At 52.9% G+C, this 16,395-nt stretch overlaps 1 long non-coding RNA gene across 1 annotated transcript; it reads left to right on the top strand.

The window, feature by feature from the left end:
• The first annotated feature begins 6,611 nt into the window (after positions 1 to 6,611).
• LOC144127890 (uncharacterized) lies at positions 6,612 to 10,208 on the top strand. Its single transcript, XR_013313607.1, has 3 exons — positions 6,612 to 6,744; positions 8,243 to 8,502; positions 10,126 to 10,208. It is a non-coding gene; the product is annotated as an uncharacterized LOC144127890 (long non-coding RNA).
• The last annotated feature ends 6,187 nt before the right edge of the window (positions 10,209 to 16,395 follow it).

The raw sequence follows: 16,395 nt of genomic DNA, 5'->3' as shown, positions 1-16,395 counted from the left end.
GGGAGTACGTTAAGCACCGAAAGGGTTCTATCACGAGGTGTGCCTCAAGGAAGTGTTCTTTCCCCCACGCTCTTTAACGCTGTAATGGCTGGCCTATCCGATTCGTTGAAAAATGTTGCAGGCAAGTGCGTATGTCACTTTATGCTGACGACATCTGTATTTGGATTACTGGCTACCAACACAAGCAATTAGCCCTGATAGCTCGACAGGCTATACTTTCGGCACAAGCTTACCTTCAGTGTGTGGGGTTGTCTTTGTCAGTGGACAAATCCGGCTTTATTCTCTTTCCAGGTGTTGGAAGACGTCAAGCGCGGTTGAAGATAGACCTCGGTCACTCTTGCATCCGTCAATTCAACCACGCGCGTTTTCTGGGCGTCATTATTGACTCCCGTCTACAGTGGCGCAAAGCTGTAGACGCGATTGTTTCATCTACATCTTCTCGTCTCAATGTGATCCGTAGAATTGCACGTGAGCAATGGAGAAACCATCCTTCTTCAATGGTCAAACTTCATGAAGCGCTGGTGGTCAGCCGGATAATGTATCAATTACCTTTAATTTCCCCCTCGGCATCACAACTTGAGCGTCTCGAAGTTGTCCACAGAAAGGGCCTAAGAAGAGCCATTGGAGTTCCCCAGGCGGCTGCGAATAAGGCAGTACTTCATGAGTCCCTATCGAAACCTCTTAGCCTTATCGCTTCTCAGAGACTATTAATGCATCTTGACCGCTTAGGAGAGACGGTAGCTGGGCGATCCCTTCTCCAGCGGCTCTGCAAGAGATATGAGTCGAAGGCTTACTTGGCACTGAATACTCTTAGTTCTTTAGGCATTAATGTCCGAAGGCAAAGCAAACGGTTGAAACCCCCCTGGTCTTTTCCGATCCTCGACTGTAAGGTCACAATTCCCCATGTGAGCGCAAAGCGCAGCTCTCCTTTGGCAGCAACGCGTTCGCTTGTACTGGAATACTTGGAAACAGAGTATGCCTGTCATCTTCAAATTTTCACGGATGGTTCTGTGGACAAGGTCAAACAAGCTAGCGCAGCGGCTTTTTACATTTTTTCTTTGGACTGTAAGTGGTCCGTACGCTGTACTGCTGTCGTATCCGCCACAACGGCTGAAAGTGTTGCTATTGAGGCGGCTTTACGGAAGTTAGGGTCTTGTCCGGCTCAACCTGTTGTCATCCTAAGTGATTCAAAATCTGCCTTTCAGAGGTTACAGCGCGGATTCCCTACTGACGCCTTGTCTCTAAGCTCTCTGCGCTTGGTGCAGAATCTGCGCAGCAGAGGCTTTACTCTACATTTCCAGTGGGTGCCCTCTCACATAGGAGTCAACGGTAATGAGGTGGCAGACAGTCTCGCCCATAAAGCTCTCTCAAGGATTCCATCAAAAAAAGTACCTCAAGATGGGAAAAGTCTCTGCAGGAAAACGGTGCTCGATCACTTTAGTACCGTGTGGAGTGCGTACCACAAGCCATGTGTGACCAAGGGACTGAGAATATCTCAGGCGACCCTTCTACATCGAAATCGCACGGCCTCTGCTCGCACTCCTGCATGTATTCATAAGACCGGCATAGCATCGTCTCCGCTCTGCTCTTTATGTGGTGTGTGCGGGGATATCGAACATTATATTATGTACTGCCCAGAGTACAACGCCGAAAGGCATGTGATGTTCGCTTCCTTCAAGAAGACAGGAACCCGTCACAGCACAGTGCAGGACATTGTCTACCCGAGTGGAAACCAGACATGCAGAAGGGAGGCTGCACGCCTTCTTTTAAATTTCTGGAGAACACAGACCTTGTTTTTAAATGGTGACAGCAGGAACGGGCTATCGCCTACTGTGATTGAATGTGTGCGTAGATGGTGTCTTCCGGAGTGGACTACTTTATACTGTGAGTGAATGTGTGTATGAAGTGTGGCACTACAGTGGCCTATGTTCTACTGTGACTGAATATGTGCATAGATGGTGACTTCTGGAGTGGACTGTGATGTGAACTGTGTGGATTGATTGTGGACATAGATGATGACTGCGGGAGAGAATGTGTGCTATTATAAGAGACTGTGCGCTTAGCGGGGTAGATGCGGCATTGTTAATATCGAAGGGACGCTGCGGTGGAGCCATTGCCGGCAGACAAAGCAAGGCTAACCCCACCTGTAGCATTCAACACCTCAACCTCAACCATGCTCCCGGTAAGTGTGATTGACCGTTTACCTCAAAGTGCGGTATAGCTGTCCACTCACCCATGGAGCCAGTTATTCGCCTTTCCTTTCCTCAAAACCAACAGAGGGTTTAGTCGCTGAGTAAGACAACACTGGGAACAAGACTATTTGCTTCGTGCAAGCGGGCCCAGGAGTCCATGAGGTGCTCCGGGAACGCGATCGAACCGCAGATATCAAACGGAAGGAGGCCGAGTTTGCACGTGAGCGTATAGACACGAAAATGGGCCTGTGAGACGCCCAACAGGGCAGTGGCCTGTGCAAGGTCAAAATGGGCCTGCCGCTCCAGACATCCCGGCCGCCAATGCCAATCAGCTTTTGCTAATTAGTGCTCTAAGCCGTAAGCTTATATCTATTTTCTTTGTTTTACTATTGCAGGATTGGCACCTCTCATAGCTTTTGGTACTTTACGTTTTAGCAGCGTTCAGCTGGCTCCCTTTGTTGTGCTGGGCATAGACCGTTCAGCTTTCCCCACTCGCGTTCGCTGCTTGGCGCGCCGTAGCGCTTGCCCACCTCTTTCTTCACCCTTAGCCACGGCCGTCTTGGCTGCCTTTTCGCCTTAGTGCGCAGCAAAACAAAGCTGCCGCTGGTGACATAGGGGGCCGGTCTACCTTTTGACTCACCCGTCTTCATCAAGCGCAGAACCAATGGATGAAGCAGCGTATCGAACAGTGCACACCCTCACGACAAACTGCATCTTATAGCGGGGGGAAATTGTATCCGATTTCCTTAGGAACCCCAGAGAAAAAGGGAAAGAGAGGGATAAGGAAAGTGATGTAGCAGCCTTGTTTGCAGAACTTAAGCGAGAGATGCGTACTGAACTGAGAGAATCGAAAAAGTCTGTTCAACACTGCAGTGACACATGTGACGATTTCAAAGACGTGACTCAAGATCTAAAGGAACTAAGAAATGAATTAAAAGGCTTGGTCTCAGAGGATGACAAATTGAAATTTGAGAATATGCGACGGGCTCTGAGGCTAGAAGAGATGAAACAATATAAAAGGAGGAACAATCTAGAGATCAAAGGCGTTCCAAATTTGTGTGATTCTCTTGTAGCCGTTCAATAAATCTAAGTTAGTAGGACGCGTGATCGACGACAAATATTAGGTTGGGGCAATATAAAAAGACTGAAAAATAATAAGCCCCTGCCTGCAGCACTGACATATTGCAGGCTTAATCCAATCTTAAAAAAAATGAAAAGGCCCGAACGCAATGGTATACTTTTGGCCCCCGTAGGTGGGGAAAATGGAAAAGAAATTAGGGGGGGGGGGTAAAAAGCTACATAGAAACCCACAGCCGGGGGAGCGGGCCCGGGGAGACTCCCCTGATCTCCCCTGGGACGTCGCGGAATGGCTGGATGACGGGTATGGAAATTGGGACTTGGGATGGGGTTATGGGAATTGGGAAGGGAATAGGGACCGCGACTTTTGGCTCTGATCCTTCATTCGTCTCGACTCCATTGCTGGCCGGTAGGCCAGAACAGGGAGAGCATCGAGATTGCCCAATGGTGCGGCTCCACTTACGCGATTCCACCCACAAACGCAACGGGCTCCGACCGCCAGAGACAGGAAAACCTTACCCGGGGTCAGCTACCTCGGTCTCTTCCACAACTTTGAGGGTTTGTTTCGGACCTGCCAGCTACTAGCCGTCGAGTGCTTTTCCCTGTTTTCAGACTCCGGTGTGGTGTGGTGTGGTCCAGCCAGTAGAGGCTTAGGTCGTCAGCCTATCGACCCTCCGACCATCGGAGCCATGACCTAACACCTCCGGGGGGACCCACCTGTGCTTCCAACCGACCAACCATACACTTATTTTCTGCCCTAGCTTGCTCCACGCCTACTGAGGAGGGAGTGTTCTATAGCCGGGCGACCGGGCCACAAACCAAGAACATGGCTTAGGGTGAAAAAAACCGGGGCTATTCCTCCGGTACTCCACAACATCGACGGTGTTTGCACTGGTCATACTACGCACCCCTTACCTCTGCGTCCCGCAATGGCCCCCACAACACCGCGGTAAGCCGTGAGGCTGCCTCCCCGAGGACGTCGATTCCGAGAAGCCTGGCTGCTGTAAACTCCCGCGCGGACCTGGCCTCTCTGTTGCCACAAACCGGCGCGTCGGCCGCCAGCCGCGCACGCCCCCACATGCAGAGGCTGAATGCATGTATTTGAAAAACTTTTGACTTTTGACATGCCTTCCGTGCCAGATTCCGTGGGTCCAGCCTGATGATATAACCAGGCCTGCCTCCGCTCAGGCATCGGACCACGAGGGCGCGACTGGCCCTCACAGTCGCTTGGGAGTCGCTGCCACTCCCATGGGAAAACAATAACGGAAAAAGGCGCCCGTGTGGTGTGCGCTGTGTGCACGTTAAAGATCCCCAGGTGGTAGAAATTACTCCGGAGACCGCCGCTACGGCACCTCTTCATTTCTTCTTTCACTCGCTCCTTTATCTCTTCCGTTAAAACTCGGTTACGTCGTAATTTCCTTTCCTCAAAAACCAATTTTACCATTTTTTTCGTTAAAATAATCAACTCTGTTATGGCTCCGGCAGCTTTTCGGTAAGGTCCTCTAATTCTTCGACTGTTAATTTGATGTGTGGAAGAAGATATACAGAACATATTGTTATTGTTTTGTAGCTGGTGATGCTGACCGCAACCGTCTCAAGTTTCGTATTTCGTCCTGAGTTTGACTTCTTGACCACTTTAAGACGATTGCAAAGCTATATGCAGAAGCGACCATTCTATACTTAACATTCATAGAATCCTGGGAGTCCTCATAGCACTCCTGGCGCAGTGGGGTAGCGGTTAGGCTTTGGGCCACTGCCCTACGATGGGTGGTGCTGCCACCGGTGGGGCTTGTGCGACCCAGATTGCTCTTGTCGAGGAACCTCTAGCGACCAATCATTCACTTAACTGCCACCTTCCGTAGTGCGCAGTTTGCTCACAATTCGATGGACAGGTTGTGATGACGCCACAAGGTTACGTGACCTAGGTGGCCCACCTACCTCCTAAGTTGCTTCTCTGGACACAAGCTCCTTTACGCTCAAGCGTTAAAAGAAGATTCTCATTTACTTGCATCGCTTTGGCTCCACCATGCGGGGACTTAGTTCCTCGAGTAGAATTTCCATTCGCTATTGTCCGCAGTAAGGAATGTAAATGCAATTTAACACCAAACAAGAACGCGATGAGCGCAGCACCAGGACAGGAAGCGACAAGCAAACTGCGTGCTGCTAATTGAGGCCCTCGCCAACGTTTATGCAAGCATTTATGACAGTACGTAGGTCTTCCCGTCATACTATTAGAAGATTGCCGTCGCCATGGTAACTTCTGAAGGAAATTCCCGAGATATTGGGGCGGGATTTGGGAAGAATGCTTCATGTGAGCTTTTCCTGCTTCAACGCTATTTCTTCCGCAACAGTCAATCGCGCGCAGGCGTTGTTCGTTTGTGTGTTACCCGTCATTCAGCGTCCTGTTTTCGTGGCGCCAATCAGTGCTAGTTGCCTCCTACCAGGGCCCTCCTCCTGCACGCGGGCCACATGGTGGTGTTGTCAAAACTAAGTCGCCTTTCCGGGGCCCGAGCTTACCACGACCGCAGTGCTGAAGGGGGTGCATCAGTGGAAGGATTACACGTGTTTCACCCGGAGCACGCAACCCGAGGCGGCGTTGCGGGAAACACGCGAAGGAAGGTCGAACGAGGCTGGGCACGCGTCGCTCCACACCGTTGCTCATTGTGTCAGCCGCCCCGCTTGTCTACCCTCAGCGGCTGTCCTTTGTGCGGTGAGGAAAACGCGCGGGTTTTATTGAATATACGCGCTATTAAAAGAAGCCAGCCCGTCAGCACCCGTACCGCCAGCCATAAGACCGCTAGGGACCAGCGGGTGCTGGAAAGGAGGTTGAAACCGGAGAGTTCCGAAGCAATCGCGCTCGCGGCGATCTTGTCTGTCAGGCGAGAGCAGAGAGTGCCACTGGGAGGAAAACAAAACAGGGTCGTTCGCGCCAGCCCGCTCGTAGCCGGTAACCTAAATGATGGCGCGAGGCGAGCACGTCGCCTGCGGCGCTGCCGTATTTATTCGCCCTGACAAAGTAAACCCACTCCGAGGTGGAGGACGTTGGCTAAGGCGAGGCCTTGACCGCAGGAGCGAACGAGGGAGCTGAAAAGTGAGGAGCGAACAACAAATCACGCAGTCAGACGACAGCTGCTGCGACCTTGAGTCGGGAAGCGGTCGGCCAAAGCGAAAGACAAAACGGGCGAGGAGGCATTGGCGCGTGTCGTTAGAGGCGCATCGTGAGCGTAGGCCGTAGACCTGGGAAAATCCCGGAGCACAATTTTGTGGTTGCCTGACCTTCCTGCACCCCGCACTCCCCCCCCCCCCCCCCCCCCAACTCCCCCAATTGACCTTCTGCCGCAGCGGTGCCACATTGGGTAGCGGGTGTGCTGACATAAACATAAGCGGGGCGAGCGCGAGTGGCATGTTATATAAGTGCCGAGGTGGCGAACTCCCACCGAGCCGTTGCCGGAACAGACTTCCTTCCGTTTCGCAGGTAAGCATCCTGCGCTGTGGGCGCAAACACCACGGCGGTGGTGACCCGCATCGTTTGGCAGCATGCACGCCGACGGCTCGGCAGGAGACCCCGAGCGACCCTGGGAGAGCAATCGCCAGATTCTTTGGCTGATAAGGAAGGCACGTGCGGGCTTGGTGTAGCGCCAGACTTCCCAGAGGGAGCAATTATACTAATCGGCGACGGCTGCGCTATAGTAACTCGAGATGACGATATGCACCCCCCCCCCCCCCCCGACAGATTCTGTGTACGAAGCTTCCCCTAAGTCATTTTGAGAAACACGCATCTGCCATCACATTTCTAACAAATTTACTCACATCGCCTGGCTTTTAAACCGAAAATGACTAACCGCATGGCAACGCCTTGCTACTGGGGACCTTGACGAAGGAGTTAAAAATAGAGGTGTTATAGAGCGAAGGACGTTTGCCAGCGTTCTCAGCTGCCTCTAGACGCTATTGTGTTGACACTTCGTAGTCGAGCGCGCGCCAGACATTTTCCGTAGTCGCACCGACGATCAGGAAAATCCCAAGGGAAACAAAGGCCACGCTTTAGGCTTTGAAAACTTCAGCGCATAATCAACGATGCTTTAAGCCTAAGTGCAGTGTCCGGCAAATCGGGTGGATAACCAGCATAGTGCACCGACGCTTCCTTTGACAAAATTGTTCTGCTAATGTTGTTTGCCTAAACTATATTCTTTTGGGAACTGCTCCGAAGCCTTGTGCTACTCGTGTAGGCATAGTCAGAGTAAGAGCAGTTAGACGGGGGCACGCTGATAGGTTATGAGTTGATGCCATTAAATGCTAGAATGATCCAAAAGGCCGCTCTCACTTTTTATGGCTATTTTTGTGCCACAAAAAAAAATCGCACTTGAGTAGCACAAGTTCACATCCTGAATGGCCTCGTCTGCTGACAGGCCATGCACCGATGGAAGAGAGCTCAACTCTCTTCAGCGGTCAAAACAGAAAAGTAGATCGCGCAGTGACGCAGATGCAGTCGTTCCGTTATAAGATCTTTTGAAGAGCGACTGGTTACCGCCACAGATTCGGAGTTTGATGGCACTGAAGAGGTATCGACTAATCGACTATTCGGCAACAAGAAACAGGACAGAACGAGAAAGAAAATTATGCAAAAATAATTTTGAACAAGTTTCGTGAGCGCAGAGAGCAAAAAAAAAAAAAGAAGGCGATGCCAGTGTGTTCGGTCGCTTCTTCTGAGTACGCCTACAATGCGCGCCAAATGTGTTGTTGCTCGTGGTACCTTATCTGTTCGGCACAGATATTCGATCTATGTTGCAATAACTGCTGGGACAAAGTGTTGCTCATATTAGGGGATGTAAACCAGTGAACGTATTTTAGCAGCGGTGGATAACGCTTAATTTTGGCACGGTGAATGTAACATGTCACCTGCGTTTAGAATTTCTTCCCCGATGCATGAAGACGACTGTGGCATTAACAAAGAACGTCTGTTGCCCTTTTTTCAGCAACAACTTGAAAGCAGATATGCTGAAGAACGTCCTCATCGCTGCCCTCCTGCTGGCGGCTATCTTCTGCATTGCTTCGGCCCAGTTTGGTTACGGCCGTGGATTTTATGGAGGTCGCGGATTTTATGGAGGTCGTGGATTCTATGGAGGCCGTGGCTTTTACGGAGGACGTGGATTTTACGGAGGATACGGAGGATTCGGGCGGGGCTTTGGCTACGGCAGGGGATTCTACGGCTGACAAACACAGCTTCCTCGGTCCTGTGAGTTGCAGTACACACATTTTTCAGATTGACCATTTGTGCGCTTTTCTACGTCAGTAAATATTTCAAGGATATTTTTTTAGGTAGCGCTTTTGTGCCACTAAACAGCCTGAAATTTTACCTTGCTCAATAAGAATGCCATATCGTTCTCTGAGGAAACTGTCCTCGCGGGGATCGTTCCTTCGTCGATTTTAAACAGTCGCTGAGTGAACACGTCGATTCGACCAACAGTTGTGAGGCGTTTCCGCGGCAGTGGCCTAGCGGTTTCAATACCAGCCTCGCACTCGAGAGGTGCGGAGTTCGATTCTTAGTTCCACTGGGTACCCACAAGGGTTATAATGGGTAAAAGCTTTCCCCTGGTCTGGTGCGTGGTCTCTTTGGGGTGAAGTGCTTGGAGATTGGGTTTTTGGTCCCACCTTGTGGGAACGAAAAATACCCTTTGATATGGTGCGCTTCGGCCAGTCTGCCTTTGGGCCAGTAGAATCTATCATCATTAGCAACAGTTGTGAAAAGACACGCGTGTGTTTCCTCGGGGAACATATGGGAAACCATGGTCGCCAGGCTAATTTGAAAACCCTTATTTAATGGTCGGAAGGGGAAAAAAATTCTAAGCTCATTTACCGTAAGCTCATTTGGTCGTAAATTTAAAATGTAATTTAGAAGGGCATTCAAGGAAAAAGGTAAAATACTAGCATGAGAGAGATTTCGTTCAGCACAGGGAAGTACTGCAATTTCAGAAGAATGGGGATAATATTATACATATTCGCTTCGCAAAAGCATTCACTTATGCTCGAGAAATATGACAGAGCTTATAAGATGCAAGAGTCTGCTTCGTGACTTGTGGCTTGATGAAAAAAACGGCGTTGGATGATAATTGAAGAATGAAGGAACATGAAGATCCATGACCGGAGATATTACAATGCGGGAAGTGTGTTTTTTTTTGTTTCAGAAACCTAGATATTCAACTTAGTTTAAGCGACTGAGGGCCGCGCTCGCGAGTGCATGAGAGGGAAGAAAGTGGCACATAAGAAAATTTTGCAGAAGGTTTTGCTTCTTCATAGCCATCGCTAGGGGGAAAAAACGCGTCAGTGATGTTTAGCGGCCTGCTCAGCTGAAGGAACGCAATAATGGTAAACGGAAAAATTGCTGCTTTAGAGCATTGGCCATGCTGGCGCTTTTAGTTGGCTATGAGGATCAAAAAATGGGTCTAACTATTGTGTATGAGGTAGTCGTTTTGTGGCTGCGTTCATTGGACATAGAAATGTACTTTCTTAGGCGACAGATGTGATAGAACTCGGTGCTCAGAACAAGGACTCAGCTTAAAATAGCCGGACGGCATCGCTTATTTTTTAAAATCCTGTGTTAACGGCAATCTTGTGCATATGCAACGAAGGCGCTTCGAGGCTTTAATTCTGCTACAACAGCCGTCTATGGTGACAGAAGGCTTTTGTCACACAAAGTTACCAGAAATCTTTACCTGTCACAACTGACTTATTGAAGACAGCTTATGAAGTTATTGACCAAAGCCTAAAAGCATGTCTACCAGGTGCTTTAGAAAGGCCTCTCTTGGATGTGCATATATATTGTCGCCTATGCTTATTCTTGCATATTATTTTGTTTCAGATACGAAGGCCCTCATGTTCACTCAAGCATTACTCCTACCACGGCAATATTTGACTTCGCAATAAAAGCGGGTCTACCTTTTATCCTTTCGTTGTTGCTTTTAAACTGTGCGTACGAGCTTTCCCATGCCCACGGGATGAATGCGCGAAAGGATCATGGATAAGTTCTGCTGGCAGTTTACTTGACTAGTAGACTATAGTGATGCTCTCAATCTATGTGCGATACTCAAAAAATAAAACAAACGGGGAAAAATTATGCAACTTTACGTAGAGACCAGTTTTTCCACTGATAGATAAGAAAATGGCTACACTGCGTGAAAAAGTCTTTGTACGTGAAAAAGTCTTATGCTGCCGCGACTGAAGTGATAGACGCTCAACACAGAGAGAAGACGGCGTTATCACTATGGTACTACCGTTTTCGAAGTCTCATTAAGTTAGTAAGAGGGATATTCGCACGAATGCTCTAGCGTCTTTTCCTGCAGGTCATACCATGCATGAATGATAATGAGTTTATTCCATTCGAAAAAGAAGAAAGCGAGAGCAACGACGAATGAGGATGTGAAAAAAAATGAACTGCTGATACAATACATAACTTAAATGAGCGCAGAATACACAAAACGATCCAAGGCAGAAGAGTCTGCCCTTTGCGCCAGAAATGCAACACGTGGTGATACCTACGTGTTCAAGAAACAAAACTGCGGGAATAATAATAATAATAATTGCTCTGGGCAGAAATATGTGCGTGCTTATTCGTACGCCCAAAAAGCAAAATAGCTACCATGGGCCATCACTTCAAAATCGAGTTATTTCAGGGCCAATGAGATATCTGAAATTTATTTTACTTAGTCGCTTTCCTTCGAGCCTCGAAGGAGAACCGACAGATTTATGCGTGGTTAGTAGAAATGGAAGTGATAGATGCATTAGCAGAGGTCGAAGCAGGTTGCCTCCCGCTCGCGCGCTCACAGCACTTGGGGCCTGATTTCAGGGTATACTCTCCGCGGAGGCGGTAGCTGTCACTGGTGGGCCGGCGTGAGATCCGTGTTGAATGCGGGAAGGCGTGCGCGTGCCGGGAAGCGCTCCACCAGACTGCAGCGCATAGGACAAAGCATGAATCTTATAAACTCCAAAAAAAACAACGGCGGGGCGCCCAAGTGGTCTGAGCGTGGGAGCTGGGAGCTGGAGGCAACCAACTTGGACCTCCACTAATGCATGCATCACTTCTACTTTACTGAGTATGCATCAATACGCATAGGTCTACAAGCAGTTGCTTTAAGCGAAGGTATACATTTGTACCCTGTAATGGAAGAAATGAAAAAGAAAAAAACAAGTAGCCACGAGATCCGAGAACTGCGAACCAAACATCAAATATGTACTGAGAAGTGATAAACGGCTGCAGCATTTTCCAGCTTTGTGTGTGGTACGGTGTTCAAAAATCAACTAAAGAAGGATGACCGCCATCGCCCCTTTGTAACGGCATGAGAGAGGAGCCGCGCAACGATCGGCAGGCCTCGGATGCAGGCGCTAAAAGGTGCGCGCAGCAACAGCAGCAGAAGGAAAATGTGGTGCCCATGAAGTATTAGCGGTAAGCAGCGCCGCCAGTGCGATGGACGTTTCTGCGGTCCTTGAGACTCGCCCGTGAACGCCGGGATGCATAAGTGTCAATAGCAGTGGGTATCATCGCCATTGGCCCGAAACACACGAGGCGATCCTTGCGCCGCTATCCACAGTGGTGAACACATGGAACTAGCCCTTCGAAGCGTCATTTCGGTCTAGAGGAACAAAGAGTGCGGTCACAAGCATGGCTCGCTGTCGCCCGGACACGAAGTCTACAGCAATGATGGCCCGACTGTGGTTCGATGGAAGAGGGTGAAAGGCTGTGGTGATTCGATGTGTTGATCATGTTTCTTCAACGTCGCCTGAGAAGCAAGCAGCTGGATATGTAACTGGAAAATGGATGACGGCAAAACAATAGATTACTCTAGTGTAAGCGAGGTAGGTCTACATGAGCTCCGCCTTCATTACGACAAGGACTGTCGAACGTGGCTATGTTTAAGCAGCTGTTGCGCTTATTACAAGCAATATTACTTAGAATTGGCTCTGAAGTGCAGGTTTCGTTACAAAATCTGGCGATATACGCTTGCTCGTGTGCGAGAGGAAAATTTGCTGTGGTATAGGCACTTTAGAAGAGCATGATCCATGCCGAGTGAATTAGTGAACGAATATGATGTTCTTACTCCTCTAGTCGAGGTAAGCTTTCTCGGGGTAGCTGCGAACGAACACTCACCTTCCTGTTGAATCACTGTCCAGGTGGAATGCAAATAAAATTTACGTGTCAGATGCGACACAGAGCTCTCGATCGCAAGAAGATTGTCTTAGAAAGAAAACGGCTGACGTGGCCTTCCGCATCCCTTATAATCTTTTTCCTTAGATATGAAGTGTGCCTTAATTCCTTTTCAGTGTGTCGGGCGTCGTTTGGATAAAGACTTAAGATGTAGTCTTGCTAGAGTTTTCCTATCTGTTGTCACGATCTCCACCTGATCCGAGCATTTCTCTTGGCCCGCGGTTTGCAAATGCTCGTTCTGATATTATTATGCGCCGCTTTATGATATTATTTAAATCGCTCTGATAATATATTATCCGTCTCTGGAAGTTTCCGGTTTCCTAGAAGTGGATGGAGGAGCAGTCGTTGTGTGGAGTTCTGCAAACGACAGCAGGGAACTTGGCGCGGGGCAGGGAGTCTTTCGCCAGGACGAGTTCGGCTCGGAACTGACTAGTTGGCACCTGTGCGACGTGCGTCCCGTGCATTCGGCAGATTCAGGACAGGGTTTCGCTGAATTGTGGCGCAGCAGCAGCAGCAGCAGCAGCAGCAGCAGCAGCAGCAGCAGCAGCAGCAGCAGCAGCAGCAGCAGCAGCAGCAGCAGCAGCAGCAGCAGCAGCAGCAGCAGCAGCAGCAGCAGCAGCAGCAGCAGCAGCAGCAGCAGCAGCAGCAGCAGCAGCAGCAGCAGCAGCAGCAGCAGCAGCAGCAGCAGCAGCAGCAGCAGCAGCAGCAGCAGCAGCAGCAGCAGCAGCAGCAGCAGCAGCAGCAGCAGCAGCAGCAGCAGCAGCAGCAGCAGCAGCAGCAGCAGCAGCAGCAGCAGCAGCAGCAGCAGCAGCAGCAGCAGCAGCAGCAGCAGCAGCAGCAGCAGCAGCAGCAGCAGCAGCAGCAGCAGCAGCAGCAGCAGCAGCAGCAGCAGCAGCAGCAGCAGCAGCAGCAGCAGCAGCAGCAGCAGCAGCAGCAGCAGCAGCAGCAGCAGCAGCAGCAGCAGCAGCAGCAGCAGCAGCAGCAGCAGCAGCAGCAGCAGCAGCAGCAGCAGCAGCAGCAGCAGCAGCAGCAGCAGCAGCAGCAGCAGCAGCAGCAGCAGCAGCAGCAGCAGCAGCAGCAGCAGCAGCAGCAGCAGCAGCAGCAGCAGCAGCAGCAGCAGCAGCAGCAGCAGCAGCAGCAGCAGCAGCAGCAGCAGCAGCAGCAGCAGCAGCAGCAGCAGCAGCAGCAGCAGCAGCAGCAGCAGCAGCAGCAGCAGCAGCAGCAGCAGCAGCAGCAGCAGCAGCAGCAGCAGCAGCAGCAGCAGCAGCAGCAGCAGCAGCAGCAGCAGCAGCAGCAGCAGCAGCAGCAGCAGCAGCAGCAGCAGCAGCAGCAGCAGCAGCAGCAGCAGCAGCAGCAGCAGCAGCAGCAGCAGCAGCAGCAGCAGCAGCAGCAGCAGCAGCAGCAGCAGCAGCAGCAGCAGCAGCAGCAGCAGCAGCAGCAGCAGCAGCAGCAGCAGCAGCAGCAGCAGCAGCAGCAGCAGCAGCAGCAGCAGCAGCAGCAGCAGCAGCAGCAGCAGCAGCAGCAGCAGCAGCAGCAGCAGCAGCAGCAGCAGCAGCAGCAGCAGCAGCAGCAGCAGCAGCAGCAGCAGCAGCAGCAGCAGCAGCAGCAGCAGCAGCAGCAGCAGCAGCAGCAGCAGCAGCAGCAGCAGCAGCAGCAGCAGCAGCAGCAGCAGCAGCAGCAGCAGCAGCAGCAGCAGCAGCAGCAGCAGCAGCAGCAGCAGCAGCAGCAGCAGCAGCAGCAGCAGCAGCAGCAGCAGCAGCAGCAGCAGCAGCAGCAGCAGCAGCAGCAGCAGCAGCAGCAGCAGCAGCAGCAGCAGCAGCAGCAGCAGCAGCAGCAGCAGCAGCAGCAGCAGCAGCAGCAGCAGCAGCAGCAGCAGCAGCAGCAGCAGCAGCAGCAGCAGCAGCAGCAGCAGCAGCAGCAGCAGCAGCAGCAGCAGCAGCAGCAGCAGCAGCAGCAGCAGCAGCAGCAGCAGCAGCAGCAGCAGCAGCAGCAGCAGCAGCAGCAGCAGCAGCAGCAGCAGCAGCAGCAGCAGCAGCAGCAGCAGCAGCAGCAGCAGCAGCAGCAGCAGCAGCAGCAGCAGCAGCAGCAGCAGCAGCAGCAGCAGCAGCAGCAGCAGCAGCAGCAGCAGCAGCAGCAGCAGCAGCAGCAGCAGCAGCAGCAGCAGCAGCAGCAGCAGCAGCAGCAGCAGCAGCAGCAGCAGCAGCAGCAGCAGCAGCAGCAGCAGCAGCAGCAGCAGCAGCAGCAGCAGCAGCAGCAGCAGCAGCAGCAGCAGCAGCAGCAGCAGCAGCAGCAGCAGCAGCAGCAGCAGCAGCAGCAGCAGCAGCAGCAGCAGCAGCAGCAGCAGCAGCAGCAGCAGCAGCAGCAGCAGCAGCAGCAGCAGCAGCAGCAGCAGCAGCAGCAGCAGCAGCAGCAGCAGCAGCAGCAGCAGCAGCAGCAGCAGCAGCAGCAGCAGCAGCAGCAGCAGCAGCAGCAGCAGCAGCAGCAGCAGCAGCAGCAGCAGCAGCAGCAGCAGCAGCAGCAGCAGCAGCAGCAGCAGCAGCAGCAGCAGCAGCAGCAGCAGCAGCAGCAGCAGCAGCAGCAGCAGCAGCAGCAGCAGCAGCAGCAGCAGCAGCAGCAGCAGCAGCAGCAGCAGCAGCAGCAGCAGCAGCAGCAGCAGCAGCAGCAGCAGCAGCAGCAGCAGCAGCAGCAGCAGCAGCAGCAGCAGCAGCAGCAGCAGCAGCAGCAGCAGCAGCAGCAGCAGCAGCAGCAGCAGCAGCAGCAGCAGCAGCAGCAGCAGCAGCAGCAGCAGCAGCAGCAGCAGCAGCAGCAGCAGCAGCAGCAGCAGCAGCAGCAGCAGCAGCAGCAGCAGCAGCAGCAGCAGCAGCAGCAGCAGCAGCAGCAGCAGCAGCAGCAGCAGCAGCAGCAGCAGCAGCAGCAGCAGCAGCAGCAGCAGCAGCAGCAGCAGCAGCAGCAGCAGCAGCAGCAGCAGCAGCAGCAGCAGCAGCAGCAGCAGCAGCAGCAGCAGCAGCAGCAGCAGCAGCAGCAGCAGCAGCAGCAGCAGCAGCAGCAGCAGCAGCAGCAGCAGCAGCAGCAGCAGCAGCAGCAGCAGCAGCAGCAGCAGCAGCAGCAGCAGCAGCAGCAGCAGCAGCAGCAGCAGCAGCAGCAGCAGCAGCAGCAGCAGCAGCAGCAGCAGCAGCAGCAGCAGCAGCAGCAGCAGCAGCAGCAGCAGCAGCAGCAGCAGCAGCAGCAGCAGCAGCAGCAGCAGCAGCAGCAGCAGCAGCAGCAGCAGCAGCAGCAGCAGCAGCAGCAGCAGCAGCAGCAGCAGCAGCAGCAGCAGCAGCAGCAGCAGCAGCAGCAGCAGCAGCAGCAGCAGCAGCAGCAGCAGCAGCAGCAGCAGCAGCAGCAGCAGCAGCAGCAGCAGCAGCAGCAGCAGCAGCAGCAGCAGCAGCAGCAGCAGCAGCAGCAGCAGCAGCAGCAGCAGCAGCAGCAGCAGCAGCAGCAGCAGCAGCAGCAGCAGCAGCAGCAGCAGCAGCAGCAGCAGCAGCAGCAGCAGCAGCAGCAGCAGCAGCAGCAGCAGCAGCAGCAGCAGCAGCAGCAGCAGCAGCAGCAGCAGCAGCAGCAGCAGCAGCAGCAGCAGCAGCAGCAGCAGCAGCAGCAGCAGCAGCAGCAGCAGCAGCAGCAGCAGCAGCAGCAGCAGCAGCAGCAGCAGCAGCAGCAGCAGCAGCAGCAGCAGCAGCAGCAGCAGCAGCAGCAGCAGCAGCAGCAGCAGCAGCAGCAGCAGCAGCAGCAGCAGCAGCAGCAGCAGCAGCAGCAGCAGCAGCAGCAGCAGCAGCAGCAGCAGCAGCAGCAGCAGCAGCAGCAGCAGCAGCAGCAGCAGCAGCAGCAGCAGCAGCAGCAGCAGCAGCAGCAGCAGCAGCAGCAGCAGCAGCAGCAGCAGCAGCAGCAGCAGCA

This window comes from Amblyomma americanum, chromosome 4 (genome assembly GCF_052857255.1).
Source record: "Amblyomma americanum isolate KBUSLIRL-KWMA chromosome 4, ASM5285725v1, whole genome shotgun sequence".
Classification (NCBI taxonomy): Eukaryota; Metazoa; Arthropoda; class Arachnida; order Ixodida; family Ixodidae; genus Amblyomma; species Amblyomma americanum.
Note: the sequence above shows the minus strand (reverse complement) of the source record. Positions and strands in the feature narration are given on the sequence as shown.